Source organism: Macrotis lagotis, chromosome 1 (assembly GCF_037893015.1).
Source record: "Macrotis lagotis isolate mMagLag1 chromosome 1, bilby.v1.9.chrom.fasta, whole genome shotgun sequence".
NCBI lineage: Eukaryota > Metazoa > Chordata > Mammalia > Peramelemorphia > Peramelidae > Macrotis > Macrotis lagotis.
The window spans coordinates 225,458,853-225,482,274 of record NC_133658.1 but is presented as its reverse complement, the minus strand read 5'-3'; positions in this window follow the sequence as shown (position 1 = coordinate 225,482,274).

Here is a 23,422-nt window from a genome sequence, read left to right as displayed (position 1 = left end):
ATTTACAACCAGAAGTTCTGATAAAGGTCTCATTTCTAAAATATATAGATAATTACATCAAATTTATAAGGTTACAAGTCATGCCCCAATGGATAAATAGTTAAAGGATATGAACAGACAATTTTCAAATGAAGCAATTAAAGCTATATATAAGCATGTCAAAAAATGCTCCAAATCACTATTGATTAGTGCAATACAAATTAAAACAAAAATGAGGTATCATTTCACACCTATTAGATTAGCCCAGATGAGAAAAAGGGAAGATGATCAATTTTGGAGAGGTTATGGGAGGAATGAGACATTGATGCATTGCTGGTGGAGTTGTGTTCAGATGCAAACTTTCTGGAGACCAATATGGAACAATGCCCAAAGAGCAATAAAAATGTTCATGCCCTTTGATCCAGCAATTTCAATTCTAGGACTATATCCAAAAGAAATTGTAAAAAAATGGAAAAGAGTCCTACATCTTCCAAAATATTCATAGCTTTCCTTTTTTTAGTGGCAAAGAATTGGAAATTGAGAGGATGTCCCTCAATTGGGGAATGGCTAATCAAATTATGGTACATGAACACTATGGAATATTATTGTTCTATAAGAAACCATAAATGGTCAGTCTCTAGAGAAGCATGGAATGATTTATTGGATCGAATGTTGAGTGATGGGAGTAGAGTCAAGAGAACAAATTATATATCAACATAATGAAATGAACAACCTTGATGGAAGAAACCCCTCTTGGCAGTCCAGGGAGCTAAGACAACAGTATTTGATAAATTATGGACTATATTATCCACAACTAGATGAAGAAAAACAAAATCAAACCAAATAGACAGAAAAAATACCCCTACTGAAACTGATGAACACTTATAAAAATTATCTCTTATGTATCATATCTCTTTCCTTTAATCCTAATTCCTCATGCCAAAAACTACTAATTTGGAAATAAGTTTAGTAAAATATGTATGAAAATGCTAACCTGACCATTCCCAACTGAGTTGAGTGGAGTGGGAAGGGTGGGTGGAGGGAAACAATGTAACTTGGAAATATACATGTACAAATGGATGAAAATCATTAAAAAAGAAAAAAAAATGAACAAACAAATAAATAAATAAATGCAAAGGAACCACAATCAGAATTACACAGGGCTCATCAGCTTCAACATTAAAAATTGGAGGACCTAGAATGTGATATTCTGAAGGAAACTGGACCTTGGATCACAACAAAGATTCAACTACCCTGAAAAATTCAGCATATTCTTGCAGGGAGAAATAGATGTATCTTCAATGAAATAGAGGATTCCCCAGATTTTCTGATTAAAAAGACTAGAACTGAATAGAAAAATTCAATCTTCAAATACAAGACTCAAGAGATACATAAAACAGTAAGTGGAAATGGGAAAAATGCTAGTGAAAGTCATTAAAATGTCTATATCCCTATTAAGAAAGATAATACTTGTAATTATTGAGAATTGCATTTCTCTTAGGATAGTTAAAGGAAGGCTATTTAGAGAGGGGGCATGAGTATAGAATGACCATGAAAGGTGTTAGTAAATACCTTCCCTAATGAGGGGTTGAATATACTTAGAGGGATTGTATATAAGAGTGTATGGGTATAAATGGATCCTGATGTGATGTAGCTTATGAGTCTTGCATTTCTATTGAGATAGAAGGAGGAAGTGCATTTAGATGCTAACAATGGTTGCAGTACTATAGAGACAGAGAGAGAGAGAGAGAGAGAGAGAGAGAGAGAGAGAGAGAATGTGTATGTACTTGTTACTTTAGTTAATGAGGTCTGTAGTGCTATATATGAATAGAGATAAAGACTGTACTTAAAGGGATTATGCATAAATAAATAACAAAGCAATTTTTTGTTACTTGATACTTTAGCAAGAAGTAGATGGTTTGTCCTTAGAGGGAGAGGGTTTAAATGCTTCATGAAGTTATCTTGCTTTACATGATACTTTAGCTCATGAGGATTGTATGTCTAGAGAGGATACCTGAAAAGAGGATTTGGTGTAAATTGATTACAATTTGATGCTATTTATGATTATTTTAGGTTTTTTCAAGGCAAACGGGGTTAAGTGGCTTGCCCAAGGCCACACAGCCAGGCAATTATTAAGTGTCTGAGGCCGGATTTGAACCCAGGTACTCCTGACTCCAGGGCCAGTGCTCTATCCACTGCACCACCTAGCCATCCCTTATTTATGATTCTTGACAAGATTATTTCTAATGGAATAGAAGAAGGGAGTGTATTTAGACAGTGCCTATGAAACAATGCTGCTTGTCAATCAATCAATAAATGCTTGAGAATTTTACTGCTTTCGGGACAGAAAAAAGAGTATATTTTGAGAGAATGTTTGTAGGTACAAGACAGGATTAAAACAATGAAGATATGAAAAGAAGGATTATGCTAGGAGAAGGCTAGACATTAGAGGATAAATAAGACTGCATAAAGAGATCAAATACCATTTATAGCAGAGGCAAAGAAGAGATGGTATGAAAACTGAGTAAATCCTAATCTCAAAAGTTTTGAGTCAGAATGGGAATAACATAGATTCATATTTGGTTTTAAAAATCTATCCTACACTACAGGGAAGTAGGGGGAAAAAGAAAGAAAGGAGAAGATGAGATTGGTAAAAGGAAAGGCGAAGGCAAATATAAAAGTAAAAGAAAAAGAAAATTCACAGTTAAAATAAAAAAAGGAAAGTTAAAAGATAAATGGAGCAAAATGCTGGTGAAGAGTGTTAAAGGGAAAGAAAAGTATAAACGGGGGAAGAAAGCATAGAGGGAAATTAAATAATCTTAATGGTTAATGTGTGTGGAATGAACTGTCACATAAAACAATACCAGATAGCAGAATGGAAAAAAACACAAAATCCTACAGTATGTTCTTAATAAGAAACACAATAGAAGCAGAAACATATATAAACAGAGTAAAAGTAAAAGGCTGGAGTATAATGTATTATACTTCAACAGAAGTAAAAAAAGCAGTGGGAGTAATCCTTATATCAAAGAAAGAAAAAGCCAAACATAGATATCACTAAATGATATAAGAAAGGAAATTATATCATCTTAAGAGGCACCATGGGCAATTAAGTGTCTTTTTGCACCAAATGGCTTAGCATCAAAATTTTTGCAGGAGAAGCTAAGCAAATTCTAGAGAGACATAGAAAGCAATCTATAATAGTGCAGGACCTCAACCTTCCTGTCTCAAAATTAAATAAGTCTTACACAAATAAACAAGAAGCAAGTTAAGAAGGTGAAGGAAATCTTAGAAAACCTAAGAGAATGGAATATGCCTTCTTCTCTGCAGAACATGGTATCCAAACCAAATATCAGGATTAACAAAATGTTACATTCAGAAGCAGAAAGACAGAACTATTAATTGGATCCTTTTAAGATCATGATGCAATAACAATTTTATTTAACAAATGGCTGTAAAAAAAAAGGAGAAATTAAGGAATCTACTTTTCACGAATGAATGAATCAAACCATAAAACATAGAAATAATCAGCAATTTCATCCAAAACATTGACAATAATGTGAAATCATAACAAAATTTATGGGATGTAGTCAAAGCAGCTCTCTGGTGAAGCTTTATATCTCTAAAAACTTATATGAATAAAATTGAGAAAGAAAAAATAAATGGATTTGGAATGAAACTAAAAAAGCTAGAAAAAGAACAAATTAAAAATCATCAAATAATTACTGTTAGTAATTCTGAAAATCAAAGGAAAAATTACTAAATACAAAAGAGGAAACTACTGAAATAATAAAGATCTGAAACTGAGCAAAGGGAGCAGTACCAAGAGAAAAATGTATACATTATCAACATTGTGAGGCAATCAACCTTTATGGAAGAAGTTCCTTTTAGCAATTCAGAGAGCTAGGACAACCATAATAGACTGGTTATGGATAATGTTATCACCATCCAGAGGAAGAAAAACGAAACAAAACATAACAAAATCCCTTCAGAATCTGATGAACAACTTTATAAAAATTATCCTAATTTCTCACAATGAAAATGACTAATCTACAAACATGTTTATCAAAAATATGTATGTACAATGTTAACCTGACTGCTGCTGAGCGGAGGGGTGTGGGAAAGGAGGGGTGGAAGGAAATTTTTTAACTTAAAATATACATGTGCTTATGGATTAAGGAGTAAATAAATTAAAAAAACAAAAATGAAATAAAATAGTATTAATCAATAAAACTAAATATCAGTTTTATGAAAAACATCAATAAAATACATAAACCTGTCAATCTATTTTTAGAGAAATAAGACAATGAAATTCTGAATATCAAAAATAAAAATGATGAATTCACCACCACTGAAGGTGAAATTAACATAATAATTCAGAGCTATTTTTCCCAACTGTATGACAACAAATTTGACAATCTAAATTACATGGCTGAATATTTACATTTTAAGGACTTCATTTCCTCTTTTGTTAATGTGGGCAGTTTGAATTTTTGTAAATATTCTTTTGTTTCACTCAGGTTATCAAATTTATTGGCATACATTTGGACAAAATAATAATGAATTATCATTTCAATTTCCTCCATATTGGTGGTGAGTTTACCTTTTTTCATTTTAGATACTGATAAATTGGTTTTCTTCTTTCTTTAATATCAGATTAACCAAAAAGGCTAACTTTTTATTAGTTTTTCATAAAATCTGTTGTTAAATTGAAGCTAGATGGTGCAGTGGATAGTGTACCATCCCTGGAGTCAGGAGGACCTGAGTTCCAATCCAGCCTCCGCGGCACTTACATAATTACCCAGCTGTGTGACCTTGAGCAAGTCACTTAACCCCATTGCCTTTCAAACAAATACTGCTCTTAGCTATATGTCAATGGTTATTTTGCTTTCATTTTTTTAATCTCTCTATTTTTTTTCAGAATTTCTGATTTGATATTTAATTGAGAATCTATAGTTTATTCTTTTTCTTGACTTTTCAGTTGCATACCTAATTTATTGATCTTTTTCTATTTTATTGAAATAAGCATTTGGGGATATAAAATTGCCCCTAAAATCTTTGACTCATGCTATAAATTTTAATATCATGTCTCATTATCATTTTTTTGGATGAAATGGTTGATTATTTCTATGATTTGTTTGATGCACTTTTATGGATTTAGTTTCCAATTAATTTTTGCTTTATTTTTTCATGGCCCTTTATTACCTACAATTTTTAATGCCTCATGATTTGAAAATAATGCATTTATTATTTCTGCCCTTCTACATTTGATCGCAAAGTTCTTATGCCCTAGTACATGGTCAATTTTGCTATAGGTGTCATGTACTTCAGGGAACAAGGTATACTCTTTACTATCCCCATTCAGTTTTCTCCACAGTTCTATATTGGTGTGTATTCATTTAATAATGATATTTCTTCATTGCCTATGGTGTCTTTTAGGAAGGTGTAGTTTCTTTTCTTATCCCTTTTAATAAGTTCTAATTTTGTTTTTCTTTTGTCTGAGATCAGGATTGCTATCCATAATATTTTTTTCTGCTGAAGCATTTTATATTTTACTCCAGTCTTTTACTATAACCCTGTTTATATCTCTCTCTTTGAAATATTTATTTTAGGATTCTGGTTTTTAATTCATTCTGCTATCTCTATCTGTTTTATGTGAGAGTTTATACTATTCACATTTACAATGAAGTTAATAGTTCTTCATACACCGCAATGCTCTCTTTCCTTGTTTATACTTTTCTCTTTCCTTTCCCCTTATTCCTCCTCATCAAGGTATGCTCTTTTCCCTTTAAATTTTCTTTTTAAAATTTAACTTTTAACTTTTCATTCACTTTTACTTTCACCTTACCTTTTCTCAGTCCCTTCTTCCTTTTTCTTTCCCTCCCCCCCCCACTTTCCTATAGGGCAGGTAAGATTTTTACACACAATTTGGAATGTATGTTTTTCACTCTTTAGGCATAATCTCTTGAGTAGATTTACTCAGACCTCATATCCTTTTGCTTTTCCTCTACTATAAATCTTTGTATGTCTTCACCGGTTGTTAATTCTCTACTAATGCCTAGCCTTCTAGTAGCATAATTCTTTTTTTATGTTTTAATGTTTTATTGTTTTATGTTTTATTGTTTTAACCTTGTCTTGTACTTACACACCTTTGTTAAAGTATGCTCCTTTTATCTATTGTGATGAAAATATTATTCTCAAAGGTTGATTGAGGGATGGCTAGGTGGAGAAGTGGATAGAGCATTGGCCCTGGAGTCAGGAGTACCTGAGTTCAAATCAGGCCTCAGACACTTAACAATTACCTGACTGTGGGGCCTTGGACAAGCCACTTAACCCCACTTGTCTTGCAAAAAAAAAACCCTAAAAAAAGGTTTGATTGATATGCAGCATTGCCTCAGAGTCACTAAATACTGCCCCTCTTCAGTCTCATTAGAAATACACTTCTCAAGAGTCATGAATAACATCAAATTATAATTTTTTACAACTTTACAGTCTTTTCAAATACCCTCCATGAGTCCACAATCCTCATTAACTAAAATATCATGCAGAGTCAAATCATTTCATTAACCATTTATCCTCCATGAACCATTTTCCTTCTCTAGGGCTTTTATATTCTGAGGATTGACTTAGTATCTTCCATAAAAGTAAAGGACCAGATTTCTAATACAGGCAACAAATTCAGGAAAACAGCATCATAAGATTAATTAAAAACTAGAAGCAATTTTAAGGTCATCTATCCAAACCCCTTCCTAGACAGATACTGAAACCCAGAGATTTTATCAAATATATATATATATATATATATATATATATATATATATATATATGTATGTATGTATGTATGTATGTATATAGTAAGTCAAAGAGGTAGGATGTGCATCAATTTTCTTCTGAATATGTTTCCCAACTCTTCAAGATGAAAGTTCACTTCTACCTTGGAATTCATACCTCATACCTCATAATTATTTCTGTTTGTGTGACATCTCCCTTGTATTGAATGACATCTCTCAAAACATGCGTTAGAGGGAGAGAGTTTAGGTCATTTCACTCTTGTGCAAAGTTGTGTTCCTGAGTTCCTGTACAGTGCTTCTATGTTTGGAATTTTAATCTGCATCTCCATTTTTCTTCCCTTTCTACTTCCTTTTATAAGTTACCCCTCCCTCCACACGCATACACACACACACACACACACACACACACACACACAAACATAGATATTAGAATATAAATTCTTTGAGAAGTGTCTATCTTTCACACAATTAGAGCTAGTATTCTCATTACTTAGCACAATCCCTGAGAAAATTATTTTCTAAATATTGCTTATTCACTGTCAGTCCTAACTTTATACCAAAATGTTAGTTCAAATAGCAAATTAGCATAAGGTGAAGGAGAATTTTAGTATGTTTGCATTTGAGGAAACATTGGAAAGGACATCATAAATGTGTGATAGGAAGGTTAGGAAAGGTTATTTTTTTTTCCTATTCCTTATACTGCCAAAGGTACATATTTCCTATGAATAAAAGTTTTTACCATTAGCAAGAGAAGCAAGAGAATTTAACTCAATCCAATTTCAATTTATCATACACTTATGTGCTAAGAACTTTGATGTAATCTTTTACTGAATCAACCTTAACTATTTGACAGATTTTCAAATTCCTATTACTTGTGCATAATATTGATTCAGTTAGAATTTTCCAACCACAAGCAAAGCTTCTTTCTTTCTTTCTTTCTTTCTTTCTTTCTTTCTTTCTTTCTTTCTTTCTTTTTTTTTAGGTTTTTTGCAAGACAAATGGGGTTAAGTGGCTTGCCCAAGGCCACACAGCTAGGTAATTATTAAGTGTCTGAGGCCGGATTTGAACCCAGGTACTCGTGACTCCAGGGCTGGTGCTTTATCCACTGTGCCACCTAGCTGCCCAAGCCAAGCTTATTTCTAATGGAACATTTCCTACCAATGTCCAATGACTGGCACTGAGTAAAGGATTTAGGCAGTTTTAATTGTCTTATAGCTCTTCATTTAACCTAGATTCACGTCAAGCTGGAACTGCAAAGCAATGATTTTTCAATGAAGTTGAAGAGCATAGAATTTGCAAGTTAAAAAAAAATTGTAAGAAACAGCATATCCCTTCACTTTGTCCTTAGCTATAGCAAGAACAAGGCACTTAGGCTTCAATAATAAATTCACTACTTTAAGAGAGATTAAAAGAAATTTTTATTGTTCTTAAAATAGGAGTTTCATTGAAGCTTGAACTTTGAAAAATAATAAGAAAATTATTCATAATGCATCTAAAGGGGTAAAGCTGGGATGAGACTAATGAAGGAAAAAGGGACAAGAGAGATCAACTATATTTATGCTAGAGTAATTTATGTTCAAATAAAACATAACCATTTTTATTCACTAACCGTGAAGGTATAGAAATAGGGCAACTTCAGAGGTCATCCAACCCAGCCCCTCCATTTTATGGAGGAGGGAAACTGAAGCTCAGGCAGATTACAAGTTGCCCGTGTCCATATAAGTTTAATAGGTGAAATCTGAACTCACATCTTCTTACTCTCTAGTCACTGTGATCCTCTAGTCACTGTTGTTCTGTTGTTTTTTCCCATTATATATGTGTGGATGTACATACATACACACACCCACACACAGATACACACATATACACATACATGTATATTTATATATAAAGAGAGAGACAGACAGATGTATGCACATACACGCAAACTTTTATTCTAAAAGTTCTAAGTAAATACAGTATATTCCAAATTTTTGCATGTGTTTGCATGTAGTTTCTTTTTTATATTTATTTAGTGGCAAAATATGCACAGACTTAGTGATGAATTTGGAAATGTCTGGCTTTCTGTCATTAAATTATTACTATGTATAAAGTGTAAGTAGAAATTTAACAGATACAAAATAAATAAAACCTTGTGCCTGTCTTCAAGGATCCTATAATACAGTACCATTTTTTTTCTGGCTAGTGACAGGCTTGTATTCTTTTTTTTTTTCAATTTTATTTATTAAAAACCAAAGGATTAAGTGACTTGCCCAAGGTCGCACAGCTAGTCAATTATTAAGTGTCTGAGGCCACATTTGAAATCATGTCTTCCTGACTCCAGGGCTGGTGCTCTATCCACTGTACCACCTAGCTACCCCGCTTGCATTCTTTTAAGATTCATGCCATTGATGTTTCTCTTATCTTCCATAGAGCTCTATGTTATCCATTCAAAAAAGTTATCAGTGTAAATGTCATAAGATGCAGGTGATGTTATAACATGCAGGTGAATTTAATTTGAGTGAACTTTGCTAAGTCAACAGACTCACATTCTCTTCCAGAGCAATATGGGTCCAGTGACCAGATGTGGATCAGGATGAAAGGACATAATACTGGACGTGAGGAAATCTGAAATGAGTGACTTGATCAAAGCCATACAGTTAGTAAGTAATCAAGGGTCTGAGGCTGGATTTGGACTCAGGTCCTCTGCCTTTATGGTTGGTCACCTAGCTGCTTGCTCCAATGTTACTTTCACTTCTACTTTTATGGCAAACATAGTTAAGTGAGAAACAGTGACAGCAAAAAGTCTACTATGGGATTTAATTTTTATTTTCTCTTAATTCAACCCAGAATGCAATTTTTTGGGAACCAGGATATTTCTTTGACCTGACCAAACAAATTTTCACAAATACATTCATATTTCTACTCTTCTTTTTATTAGCAAAGTTAGTTTCACAAGTATTAAGTAAGAAAGACAAGGAATTCATGGTACATTAAAACTTTCTTTCTAATATACTAGATTGTCAAACATACTGTTTATGTAAAAATTCTACAGAATATGATGTGATTATTTAATCTATTTTATTTTCTTTTCCAAAATGTCAAGTGGCATAGAGTGTTTTCTATGTTTCCTTATTTCTTTCTACCTTCCTTCCTTTTCCCTTTCTTTGTTTAAGGGAAGCCTAGAATCTTCTTGGAGGAGAAAAGAAAAGGAAAAAAAAAAGAAAATTTATGCTGCAAATAAATTTTCAATATATGACAAAGAAAGCATAACCATAAAGAATGTTGATATACTGCCAGAAATTTGGGTAAAATTTCCAGATGTGACTTAGGATTGAGTGCTAGGGAAAACTGAAACTAACCCCATTTGTCATAATTCTTCATTATCTTTCTTGTAGAGCACAGTTATCAAAACCAGCCGAGTCTTCATGACCTATAATTCTCCTGAAATTATAGAGAACCAGATTAAAATTTAAGTGAGAAGTAGTAAAAAGAATAAAAATTCAATAAAATAGAAGATATTTAGTTTTATACTTCAATAGTGACCCACAGGATCCTTATTTATGTTTTTGTGGCTGAGATTCTATTTTAGTTTGAAAGCACTGGTGAATATATCTTAAATGTTAATTTATTTTTTCCAAATATATGAAAATGTTTTTCAGCAATCATAATTTTGTAATCCATTGATTTCCACTTTTTTCTCCCACCCGTCCCACCCTACATGATTGTGAATAATTTGATATTGCTTTTACATTTGCATCATTTGGGCAAAATTGCTCTGAATTATTGCTTTGATTTCCTTCCCATTGGTAGTTACATTACTCTTCATTTTTGAATCTCGTAAATTGGTTGTCACCCTTTTTTTTTATCAAATTAGAAAAAGGTATCTCTATTTATTGCTTTTTAAAAATAAAATCACAACTCAGTTTTGTTTATTAGTTTGTTAGTTTCTCACTTTGAATTTTAGTAATCTCTCCTTTGATTTTTAGAATTTTTAATTTGTATTCTAAATGATGATTTTCCTCTTTTACCCACCATACTGTCATATTCCAGGTCCTCCAATCCTTTCATGTTAAAGTTGGTAAACCCTGGATAATCCTGACTGTTGCTCCCTGATACTTAAATTGCTTATTTTTGAATACTTGCAGTATTTTCTCCCATAGCTAAGATTTCTCAAATCTGTCTACACTATTCATTCGAGGGTTTTTTTTTTATTTTTGGGATCTCTTTCTGATACTATTTTATCTTCTTGTTTTAGCATTATGTATGATATTGTCAAGGCTCTTTTCTGATTGTGATTTTTCAGGGAGTCAATATTATTAAATTATATCTCCTAGATCATTTTCCCAGTTTGGAAATTTTTCTAAGAAGTCCTTTACATATTTTTTCTATTTTTGTATTGTTTGGTGGGATCTTTGAGTCTCATAGAGTAATTAATTTTCATTTGTCCAATGCCCAAAGAGCGTGGGATGGTGAAACTATTTAATTATTGTATTAGCTGTCTTTTCAGGAATCAAGACAATTCCTTAGGAGGCTTCTTGGATGCCTTTAGCCAAATTATTCAATTCATCAATAACAAAATATATAGTGGAATTCCCAAACACTCTATTAAGGTGATTGCTAACCTTATTCCATTCCCATTGAGTATCATTATACTTCAGGTTGTACACAAAATTGACATGTAGCCATATTCACAACTAAGTATCTGTATAAATTCTACCATATCCAATTCATGTCCTATAGAAACTACTGTCTTCTTCAAGCCATCTAACATTTGCAAAAACTATTTATCAATTTTATCAATATCTGACTGTTTTTGGAAGCCCAAACTTACAATTTGTACATTAGATATAGACAGGACAAGTGATACAGATGGGGCTATAAGAGATACAAGCATAACTCCAGTGCAAAGCAACTTATACATCTGTTAAACCTTCCAGATAGAATTTTCTCATGTCATTGTATTAATTCAGCAAAAACATGATCAGCACTGGACTTGTACCATCCTTTGGTTTTTAACATCTTTAATATGAAACTCACACTCTTACTTAGAGCAAAGATAGTTTTCAAAATGAGAGGCAAATAGCAAATGATTAATATCATAACTCTTTCCTTAGTAAAGAGGCACCCTGAAGAATGTTTTCTGTAAAATAGTTTAGTTTATTCTTCTACTAAGTTCAGAAGGAGTGCAAGGATTAAATGACTGGTCATATGATTACTTTCATGTACACACATATGTCTATGTACGTATACACATACACACATGTGCATGTACATATAAATACATACATGTACATACATATGAGCATATGCATGTGCACATACACATATGTATATGTGTGTATGTGTATTTGTATGTGTGCGCGCATGTGTATGTGTATGTGTGTATGTATATGTATATGTATATGTATATGTATATGTATATGTATATGTATATGTATATGTATATGTATATGTATATGTATATGTGTATGTGTATGTGTATGTATATGTATATGTACATATAGAAATATCTGGGCAATCCAGGTAGGGGATTTATATGTTCAATAAAAAAGGAATTGTGTCTATTTCTAATAACTTCTAGTGATTCTTTAAAGAGTTGATATAATACTACATCAGTGCTATGATTAATGAAGGGTGTTTCCATGCATCTGATCACATGATAATTATACTCACTATCTGTAAAAATCTTAAGGAGTTGTGGCCATTCTCTTATTACCAATAATATAGCATATGATTTCTTTTCTATTATTGCATATGTGCTTGGACCTTCAGGTTTGGAATAAGGTTCATCACATTTTAAAAAAATTTCAGGGAATCCAGAGTGTCATAACTTCTGATATTTTCCCTCATTATCTCTACAAAAAAATCAATCATTAATTCTAGGCTCAGATATTAGTACAATAAAACAGCTTATATTGACAAAACTAGGTCACATAACTTTTTTCAATATCATGCTTAACAGCAAGTCACCTAACTATAGGCTGCATAATTTTCAATTTCCCAATCATCTTTCAAAGTCAGGTCCCTCACATATACTCAATATTATTGGAAATAATTGCAGTTAAGGTATACTTCCCAGTCTCTTATACAATCTTTTAATGAGTTTATAATTTTACTTCTTTAACATTGAACATTTAACTTTTAATCTACATGACATGTAAGATTTCCAGGCTGACATCTCATTCTCTTACAGCAAAAATGAAATAATTTCTCTAAAAGTTAACCTTCTCTAAAAGTTAAGTAAAAACCCCCTCATGTCCCCCAAAAGATGAGGGACCTGAAAAATAGTGAGAGAGATTAAAAAGCACATCAGTCTGTGTTCAGATTCCAATGCCTCTGTCTCTGGGGTGAGTTGGCTTCTTTGTCATAAGTTCACCAAAGAAGTAGCTTCAATATTTTTTCCACAGTTGCTATTACTAGCTGTAATTCTTCCACTCTATTCCTTTACAATCTCTTGTATTCTATTCTCTCTCTCTCCTTTCACCCTGTCCTTGTTCAAAAGTGTGTTGTATCTATGTACCCTCTTCCACAATCTTCCCTCTCTTCTATCACCTATTCACCCCTTACCTACCCCCATTTCCCCTTTCTCTAAGGCAAGATAGGTTTCTAGATCCTATTAAGTGTGTGTGTATTTCTTCTCTGACCAATTTTTGAAGAAAATGAAGGCTCACTTATTCCCCTCAACTTACTCTGTTCCATTCTATTGAAAAAGCTTTTTCTTGACTCTATGTGAAATATCTTAGCCCTTTCTTTGTCTCCATTCACTTCCTCCCTGTACTTTCCTTTATCACCCATTGATTCCCTCTTTTTATTATATTATACCATGATATTCTGTGCCTTCTTGTACCTTGTTTTTCTCTCTGTGTGTGTGTGTGTGTGTGTGTGTGTGTGTGTGTGTGTACTCCTTCTAACTGCTCTTATAAATGAGAAAGTTCATATGAGCTATCAGTATCGTTTTCTAATATTAAGTTCCTCATAGTTAGTCCTTGTCCACCCTCTCTATGGCTCAACTGAGTCTTGTACTTGGAGATCAAACTTTCTTTTCAGCTCTGGTTGTTTCAACAGGAAAGTTTGAAGTCCCCTGTTTCATTGAAAGTCCATCTTTTCCCCTGAAAGAGATTGTTTAGTTTTGCTAAGTAGTTGATTTTTGGCTGTAAACCATGATCTTTTGTCTTCTGGAATATCATATTCCAAGTCCTATGAGCCTTTAATGTAAATGCTGCCAGATCCTGTTTAATCCTGACTATAGAACAACTGTGGTTGAATTGTTTGTTTCTGGCAACTTTTACTATTTTCTCTTTGACTTATGAGTTTTGGAAATTGGCTATAATATTCCTGGAAGTTTTCATTTGGGGTCTCTTTTGGGGGTTACCAGTGAATTCTCTCGACTTCTATTTTACCCTCTGCTTCTAGGATCTCAATGCAATTTTGCTTTTTATTTCTTGGAAATTGAAGTCTAGACTCTTTTCCTGGCTGTGACTTTCAAGTAACCCAATAATTTTTAAATTATTTCTTCTAGATTTGTTTTTCAAAGACAGTTGCTTTTTTCAATGAGATATTTCACATTTTCTTCTAATTTGGGGTGTTTTAGAAATAATTTTTTTTTCTTCCCAATTTCTCTCCAAGTCATTGGCTTCCTTTAATTCCATTCTGCATTTAAAGGAATTATTTTCTACAGAGAGCTTTTTTTATCTCCTTTTCCAGCTGTCCAATTCTGCTTTATAAGGCATTTTTCTCATTTGCCTTTTGTATTTCTTTTTTTCCCTATCTGACCTAAACTGGTTTTTAACGTATTATTTTCTTCAGTATTTTTTTGTATTTCATTCACCAGGCTGCTGAATTGGTTTTCATGATTTTTATACATTGTTCTCATTATTCCTTCCAATTTTTCCTCTACCTCCTTAAATTGCTTTTCAACATCTTTTTTGAGCTCATCCATAGCCTGAGTCCTTTGTGTTTTTGCGTATAGAAGGTTTGATTTTGTCATCTTCTGAATCTTCTGTGGGACAAAAGTAATTTTCTATGTTCAAATTCTTCTTTTTCATTTGTTTGCTCATTTCCTCAGTATATGACTGATTTTCTGCTCTTGCAAGTCTTTGGGAGGATTTTTGGGACAACCCACAGAGACCATAATTCCTCCAAGGTCTTATGTGAGGCTCTCTTGCCTCTACTTCAGTGTTTGGATCACCACAGGCCCTTCCCTCTGCCTTGGAACTGTAAGAAGAGTCCTTCCTCAGCTATGGTGGTGTGGGAGCCCAAAATGCAACTTGGATTTGAATGTGGACAAACAGCTGAGTGTTGCCTCAAGGAGAGCAGCAAAACATATGCAGTCTCTTCAACCCCCTTACCATATGTGGGCTGAACTCTGGAGTTGTAGACTGGGTTCCCCCATTCCTGCTGCAAGTTCTCACCTCAGGGCTTTCTCTACACTCATTCCAGTGGGGCAGAGTTTTCTCACCAGCCCTTCAAGCTGTTCCTGGTGGTGCCTGGGCAGGAGGTCTGGATACTGTCTCTTCTACTAGGTACCCAGGTGCCCCCAGGGGTCTAGGCACCTGGCCTGGATGCACTGTGCTGAGGTTGCTGTTGCACTCATAGCCGCTTTATCCAAACCCCTGTGCCAGTGAAGCAGGTCTTACCCGTGGAACTTCTAGGTTCTCTTGGACTGGGAAATTGTATCACTCAGTTTTTCTGTGTGTTCTGCACTTATTTTGATTAGAGTCATAATTTGATGGCATTTGGATTTTTGGGGGGGGAACAAGTTTCTGGGAATTCCTGCTTTAACACTACCATCTTGGCTCCGCCTTCCTTAATTTTTTTAAAAAAAGATGTTTAGGTTTATTTTCTTTATCATAACTTTTAGCTATAAAGTAATTCTTTAGCTATCAAGTAATTCTTTAATTATCTCTCCTAGACCTATTTTCCAGAGTTGTATTTCCAATGAAATTTTGCATTTCCTTGTACTTTTTTCATTTAACAAATTTGTTTGACTGATTCTTGGTGTTCCATAGAATTATTAGTCTTCACTTGTCAAATTTTAATTTTCAAGGAGCATTTTCTTCAGTTAATTTTTGCTTCTCATTTAACACTTGGTCAATTCTATTTTAAAGGTGTGGTTTTCTTTTTTCCATTTGCTAAATTGTATGTTTGAAGGGGTACATTAATCTTTCCATTTTCCAAATTCAATTGTTTAGGATTGATTCCTTTTTCTATTTATACATTTATGTTGTTAAAGGGTTCTATCCTTTGTTCATATAACTAATTGCATTTTAAAAGATGTTTTGCTCAGTCAACTTCCATGTTTTCTTTTGTTAGATGTTGTATGTCTCTTGAAATTCTTTCCCCAATTTTTCTTCTTGATTTTTTTTTATTTTTATTTTAGTTTTTGCAACGCATTGGGGTTAAGTGGCTTGCCCAAGGCCACACAGCTAGATAATTATTAAGCATCTAAGGGCAGATTTGAACTCAGGTTGTGATTCCAGGGCCAGTGCTCTATCCACTGCATCACCTAGCTGCCTCTTTTCTTGATTATTAAAATTCATTTTGTGCTCTTCCAAGGCAACTTTTTTTTGGCATGGATACCAAATCATATTCCCCTCTAGGGATTTAGGTGGTACTTTTTTTGCCATACTTTTCTAAGATGTAATTTTGGTCTTCCTTATTGGAATAATAGCTTCTATCATCACACAATTCCTTTCACTTTTTTAACTCATTTTGACTGCATAGTGACACTGTCCCAAGCTTATTGTATTAGGGAAGGGTCCTACTCACTTTTTTCCTATTAAAAACAGTTGGGTACTATTGTGGTTGTCCAACCTAGGCATATGAGCTACCCATGGGATTCCCAACCAACTGGCCAGCTGTCCTATTGACTTGCTGAGACAGTACTTAGCATTCTCACCTTCTCTGCACTCTGTGCGTAATAGTCTCTGCTTTCTGAACTGGGCTCTGTTCCTCTCTATCTAGGTGAAAATGAACATTCCTGAAGTCCTGAATTCCTGAAGGCAGGAATTCCCAGATATCTAAAGCTGGAAAATGCTAAATTATGTTCCTTTGTGGGTGATGTCGCTTCAGAATCTGTCTAGAGATTTCAAGAACATTGTTTCTGAGGGAAACCTGTGTGAAAATAGGGAAGTTACTGGAATCTTTTGGCTCTATTGTATTATATACATTTTTAACTGATTCTGCTCTTTTCCCCATGTTTCTATGTTTCTCTGAATTTATAGCTATAGTTTCTAAAAGTGTTGTAATATTTAATTATATTCAATGATACTTTGTACAGTAATTGGTAATTCCTGTTTTCCTATTTATTTCACTTTATTTTTGCTACTACAAAGTACATTCCTACAATAATGTTTTTCTTGCTGTCATTTTCTTGGAATTTACATTCAAAGTTAGATCATTGTGTCCAAAGTTGTTAAAAACCTAATTGAAATTCTCAAATAAATGAAGATTGTTTTTCAGAATTCACAGTTCTGCCAACAGTTGATTAGTGTGCCTTTACCCCTCAATTTTCCCCTGATTTGAACTATTTCCACATTTATTTATTATTTTATCTTTATCAATTTTCTGGATGTCAGTTTGTTCTTCAAAACTGTTTAAATTAACTTTTATTTCTAGATATTTGAAATATTTTAAATATGGTTTGTGAGTTTGCTATGTTTTTTTTAAAAAAACTCTCTGAACACTTTTATCTTTTGAGAAGTGAATCTTATTTAGATTTTTTCTTTTTCTTTTTTTTTTGGCAGTTTCCACATACCTTGAACATGATTTGTGGCCATAGATACAATGAAGAAGAAGCTTTTTTTTTAACCCTGACATTAGATTTATTTCTACTAACATTTCAGTTCATGAAAAACATTAAAAGCACCACTATTGTCCCTGGCTATTTATTTTTTCACTTTCATTTTTGTTTTTTTTTTTCTTTTTTCACAATTTTTTCTTTTTTTCCTATTATATGTAAAATCAAAACACAGTAAGTCTTTCCCAGTTATAACTTTATTTTTTTCCCTCCCTGTATGTTTTTTAAATATTTTTCTAATGGCAAATCTTTTATAACTATATATAATAAAAGTCTATTATTTCTTGTGATTTATTCTACTCTTTATTTTGATATAAATGACACAATTGTGAAAAATATCTCTTTCAATTTTCTCCTTCTCTTCAATCATTTCACTTTTACATTGCCCTTTTCTTCCTTGCCTTTCCCCTTTCCCCTTTGCCTTTCCTATTTTCCCTATCCCTATTCCTATGGTCTGCTTTGTATTGATTGTTTTTTAAGGCATGCCTGTTTATCATCTGTTTCAGTGAGTTGCTTTTGAATTTTAACATATTCTAAAAGTGTGAGAACTCTTCCCTTTTAACAAGTAATAAATAAGTAAAATTTAAAAATGTTTAAAAAAAGAGTTAACTGTGACTGTGATAACCTGGGTGAGCTCTTTGATATTTACAGTGTCAACAGAAGTTCATTAGCCTCTGTGACCTTTTGGTCATATATATATATATTCTCTTTTTTTAAGAAATTTTTAAATTTATTTTTATTATATAAATATTTTATTTGTTTTACAATTATATGCAATAGTAGAGTCTACCTATCATTTTTGTAAGGTTTTGAATTTTTCAATTTTTCCCATCCCTCTCTCCCTTCCCCCTCCCCTCAACAGGACAATATGATAATCTTTACATTGTTTCCATGCTATATATTGATCAAAATTGAGTGTGTTGGGAGGGAAAAATATCTCTTTGAGGAAGAAATAAAATATTAGAGATGGTAAAATTTTTTAGTAAAAAGAAAACTTTTTAAAAAAAAATGAAGGTAATAAAATTTGACCTTTGTTTAAATTCCATAGTTCTTTATTTGGATGCAGATGGTATTCTTCATGGGATACCCTAAAATTGTCCTTGAATATTGCACTGATGGAATAAGCAAGTGCATCAAGTTTGATCATCATCCCCATGTTGTTGTTAGGGTTTATAATGTTTTTCTGATTCTGCTCATTTTGCTCAGTATAAATTCAGGCAAGTTTTTCCAAGCTTCTCTGAAATCCCTTCCCTCCTGGTTATTTTTTGAAAAATAGTGTTCTATAACACAAATATATGACAATTTGCTTAACCATTCCCTAATTGATGGATATTCACTCAATTTCCAATACTTTGCCACCACAAACAGTACTGCTACGGATATATTTGTACAAATGATGTTTTTACCATTTTTAATGATCTGTTATAGACCCAGTATTGGTATGGCTGAATCAAAGGGTATGCACATTTTAATTGCCCTTGGGCATAATTCAAATTTTCTCTCCAGAAAACTTGGATCAGTTCACAGCTCCACCAGCAATGTAGTGGTGTCCCAGATCTCCCACACTCCCTCCAACACTGATCATTATCCTTGCTTGTCATATTGGCTAATCTGATCATTGTGAGGTGGCACCTCAGAGATACTTTAATTTTCTTTTCTCTTATCAGTTATGATAGAGAACAATTCTTCATATGAATATAGATAGCTTTGATTTCCTCATCTGCCTTTGCATATCCTTTGACCATTGGAAAATATTTTGTTGTTGTTTTTAAATAAATTTGACTCAGTTCTCTATGTATTTTATAAATAATTCTTTGTCAGAAACACTAGTTGTAAAAAATGTTTCCCCACATACTATTTTTCTTTTTATCTTGGTTAGAGTAGATTTGTTTATGCAAAAGGTTTTTAATTTAACATAATCAAAATTATCCAGTTTGTTTTTAATAATGTTCTCCATTTCTTCCATGGTCATAAACTACTCCCCTTTCCATAGATTTGACAGTAAACTATTCGTTGATCACCTAGCTCTAAATCCTGAACCCCTTACAATTATTTCTTGGTATAGGATGTAAGATGTTGAACTAATCCAAGTTGTGCCATAATATGTTCCAATTTTCCTAAAACTTTTTACTGAAGAGTGAGTTTTTATCCCAGAAGTTGAATTCTTTGAGTTTATCAAACAGCAGGTTACTATAATCATTCCCTGCTTTCTCTTTTCCACTTACTCTATTCCACTGATTCACCACTCTATTTCTTAACCAGTACCAGACAGTTTAGATGATTGTTGCTTTATATACTTTAAGATCTGGTAAGACTAAGCTGCCTTTTTTGAACTTTTTTTCATGAAATCCCTTGATATTCCTAATTATTTCTTCTCCATTTGAATATAAGTGTAATTTTTTTCTAGCTCATTAAAGTAATTTTTTTGAGGATTGATTGGTATGGCATTAAAAAGAAGTTAAATTTAGGTAGAAATGTCATTTTTATTATATTAACTTGGCCTATCCATGAACAGTTTATATTTTCCTCATTATTTAAATCTGATTTTATTTGTATGAAAAGTATTTTATAGTTGTTTTGATAAAGTTGCTGAGTCAAGGATTTTATGCTCTTGATACTCTATCTTTGTAGTAATATATACTAAGTATTTATGTGACTTTATTTCATATCCTGAAACTAAAGTTCTTAATTGTTTCAAGTAGTTTTTTAGACTATTTCTGAGTTCTCTAGGTATATTATCATGTCATCTGCAAGGAGTGAGAGTTTTGTTTCTTCTTTCCCAATTCTAATTCTTTCAATTTATTTTTCTTCTCTTACTGCTTAAGCTAGGATTTCTAATACAATATTGAATTGTAGTAGAGTAATGCAATTGGGGCATACAGTTAAGCAAAATAGTTCAAAATTATTACTCTAATTTCTTCCTCATTGGTGGTAAATTCACCTTTTTCATTTAGGATACTAGAAATTTGCTTTCCTTTCTTTTTTTCAAGTTAACTAAAGATTTATCTATTTTATTGATTTTTTTTTCATAAAACCAACTCTTGGTTTTATTTATTAGTTCAATAGTTTTCTTGTGCTCCATATTATTAATTTCTCCTTTAATTTTTAGAATTTCTAACTTGGTATTTACTTAGGTTTTTAAAAATTTGTTCATTCTCTAGTACTTTTAGTTGTATGCTTGATTCATTGATTTTCTCTTTTTCTATTTTATTCATGTAAGCATTTAGAGATAATAATATATTCTCTAATAATTGTTTTGGCTGTATCCCATAAGTTTCTTTTGTTATTTAGTTATTTTCATTGACTAGGATAAGTTATTAACTCTATCCATAATTTGTGGTTTAATCCACTCATTCTTTAAAATTTGTTTGAAGTCCATATCTCCATAGCCCATTATTGTATGTGCTTTTTAGTGCATTATGGTCTGTGAATTAAGTATTTCTGCCTTACTGCATTTGATTATGAGATTTTTATGTCCTAGAACATGTTCAGTTTTTCTGTGGGTGCCATGTACTGCAGAAAAAAATAAGTTTGTTTCTTTCTATACCCATTCAATTTTTTACAAAGATCTGTCATGTCTAGGTTTTCTAGTAGTCTATTAACCTCCCTGAACTTTCTTCTTGTTTATTTTATAGTTAGATTTATCTAATTCTGAAAGGGGGAGGTTGAAGTTTCCCACCAGTAGAGTTATGCTGTCTTTGTCTTCCTGTAACTCATTAAGCTTCTCCTCTAAGGATCTGGATGCCATACCACTTGATGCATGTAAATTCAGTATTGAAATTGATGCATTGTCTATGGTATCTTTTTGGAGTATATAGTTACCCTCCTTTTTCTTTTAATGAGATCAATTTTTGCAGCTGCTTTGTATGAGATGAAAATTACTACCCCTGCCTTTTTTCACTTTAGCTGAAACAAAAATATATACAGCTTCAACCTTCTACCTTTACATTTATTTCTCTGCTTCAAATGAATTTTCTATAAGCAGCATATTGTAGGTTTGTTGCTTTTAATCCACTCTGCTATTCATTTATGTTTTACTAACTCTTTATTGGCTTCCATTCAATCTTACCTCTATTTCTTTTTCCCCTTTTTTCATGTTATCCATATTCCCCAGTATTTTGCTTCTGAAAACCACCTTGCTCAGAGGGTTTTCCATAGCCAAATCCCCTTCCACTTTCTTTCCCCATTCTTTTTTCCCCTCCATCTTTCCTTCCTTCTCTTAGTTCCTCTTTTCCTTCCATTCCCCCTTTCTCCTTTTAATAACTGAAAGATCATAAGTTTCTTAACTGATTGTGTATATGTTAAGCCTTCTTTGAGCTAAATCTTATGAGATTAAGATTCAGGAACTTCTCACCCCCTGCCTTCTTCCCCTTTATTGCAGTAGGTCCTTGGTATTTCTTCATGTAATATGACTTACCCCATTCATTGTTCCCCATCCTACCATTTCTTTAATATCCCCACTTTCCAAGGAGATATACCCACCAAAGAATTAGCTTCAATATTTTCCACACAATTGCTATTACAAGCTGTATTTCCCCTCCACCATATTCCTTCACATTCTCATTTATTCTTCTCTCTCTCTCTCTCTCTCTCTCTCTCTCTCTCTCTCTCTCTCTCTCATTTAATCCTGTCCCTGTTCAAAAGTTTGTTGTATCTGAGTACCCTCTCCCATGATCTTTCCTCTCTTCTATCACCTATTCCCCCTTCCTTCCCCCATTCCCCCTTATTCTATTCTTTTCTTCTCATTTTTCTCTAGGGTAAGATAGATCTATGTACCCTATTTAGTGTATGTTATTTCCTTTATGATCCATTTCTGATGAGAATGAAGGCTCACTCATTTGCCTTTCGCTTCCCCAGTTCCACTTAAAAAGCTTTTTCTTGACTCTTATTTGCAAATATCTTAGCCCCTTCTTCCTCTCTATCTTCCTTAAATTTCTTTCATTTACTCCATATTTTTTATTATATTATACCATTATATTCTGCACTTTCCTGTGCCTTTTCTATATATGCTCCTTCTAACTGCTGTTTAAATGAGAAAGTCCATATGAGTTATCATTATCTTCTTCCCTTGCAGTAATACAAACAGTTCAATATCATTAAGTTCTTCATAGTTAGTCTGTCACATCTGCCTTTTCTATGGTTCATCTGAGTCCTGTACTTGGAGATCAAACTTTCTGTTCAGCTCTGGTTGATTCAATAGGATAGTTTGAAAGTCCCTGTTTCATTGAAAATCCTTCTTTTCTCCTGAAAGAGGTTGTTCAGTTTTTCTCGGTAGTTGATTCTTGTTGGTAAACAAAGATCTTTTGCCTTCTGGAATATCATATTCCAAGCCCTATGAGCACTTAATGTAGATGCTTCCAGGTCCTGTGTAATCCTGGCTATAGAGCCATGACAGTTGAATTGTTTCTTTCTGGCAGCTTTTAGTATGTTCTCTTTGACTTGGGAGTTTTGGAATTTGGCTACAATATTACTGGAAGTTTTTCTTTTGGGATTTCTTTCAGGACAGGACCGATGAATTCCCCTCAATTTCTATGTTTGCCCTCTGCTTCTAGGATCTCAGGGAAACTTTGCTGTATTAGTTATTGCAAAATGAAGTCTAGACTCTACCTGGTCATGACTTTCAGGTAGCCGAGTAATTTTTAATTATCTGTTCTAGATCTGTTTTTGAGGTCTGTTGTTTTCCAATGAAATATTTCACATTTTATCCTATTTAGTTTTTTTTTGGAATAGTGTTATTTCTTCCTGATTTCTCACAAAGTCATTGACTTCCATTAATTCCAATCCACATTTGAAGGAGTTATTTTCTTCAGATACCTTTTTAAACTACTTTTCCAGCTGGCCAATTCTGCTTTTTAAGGTATTATTCTCCTCA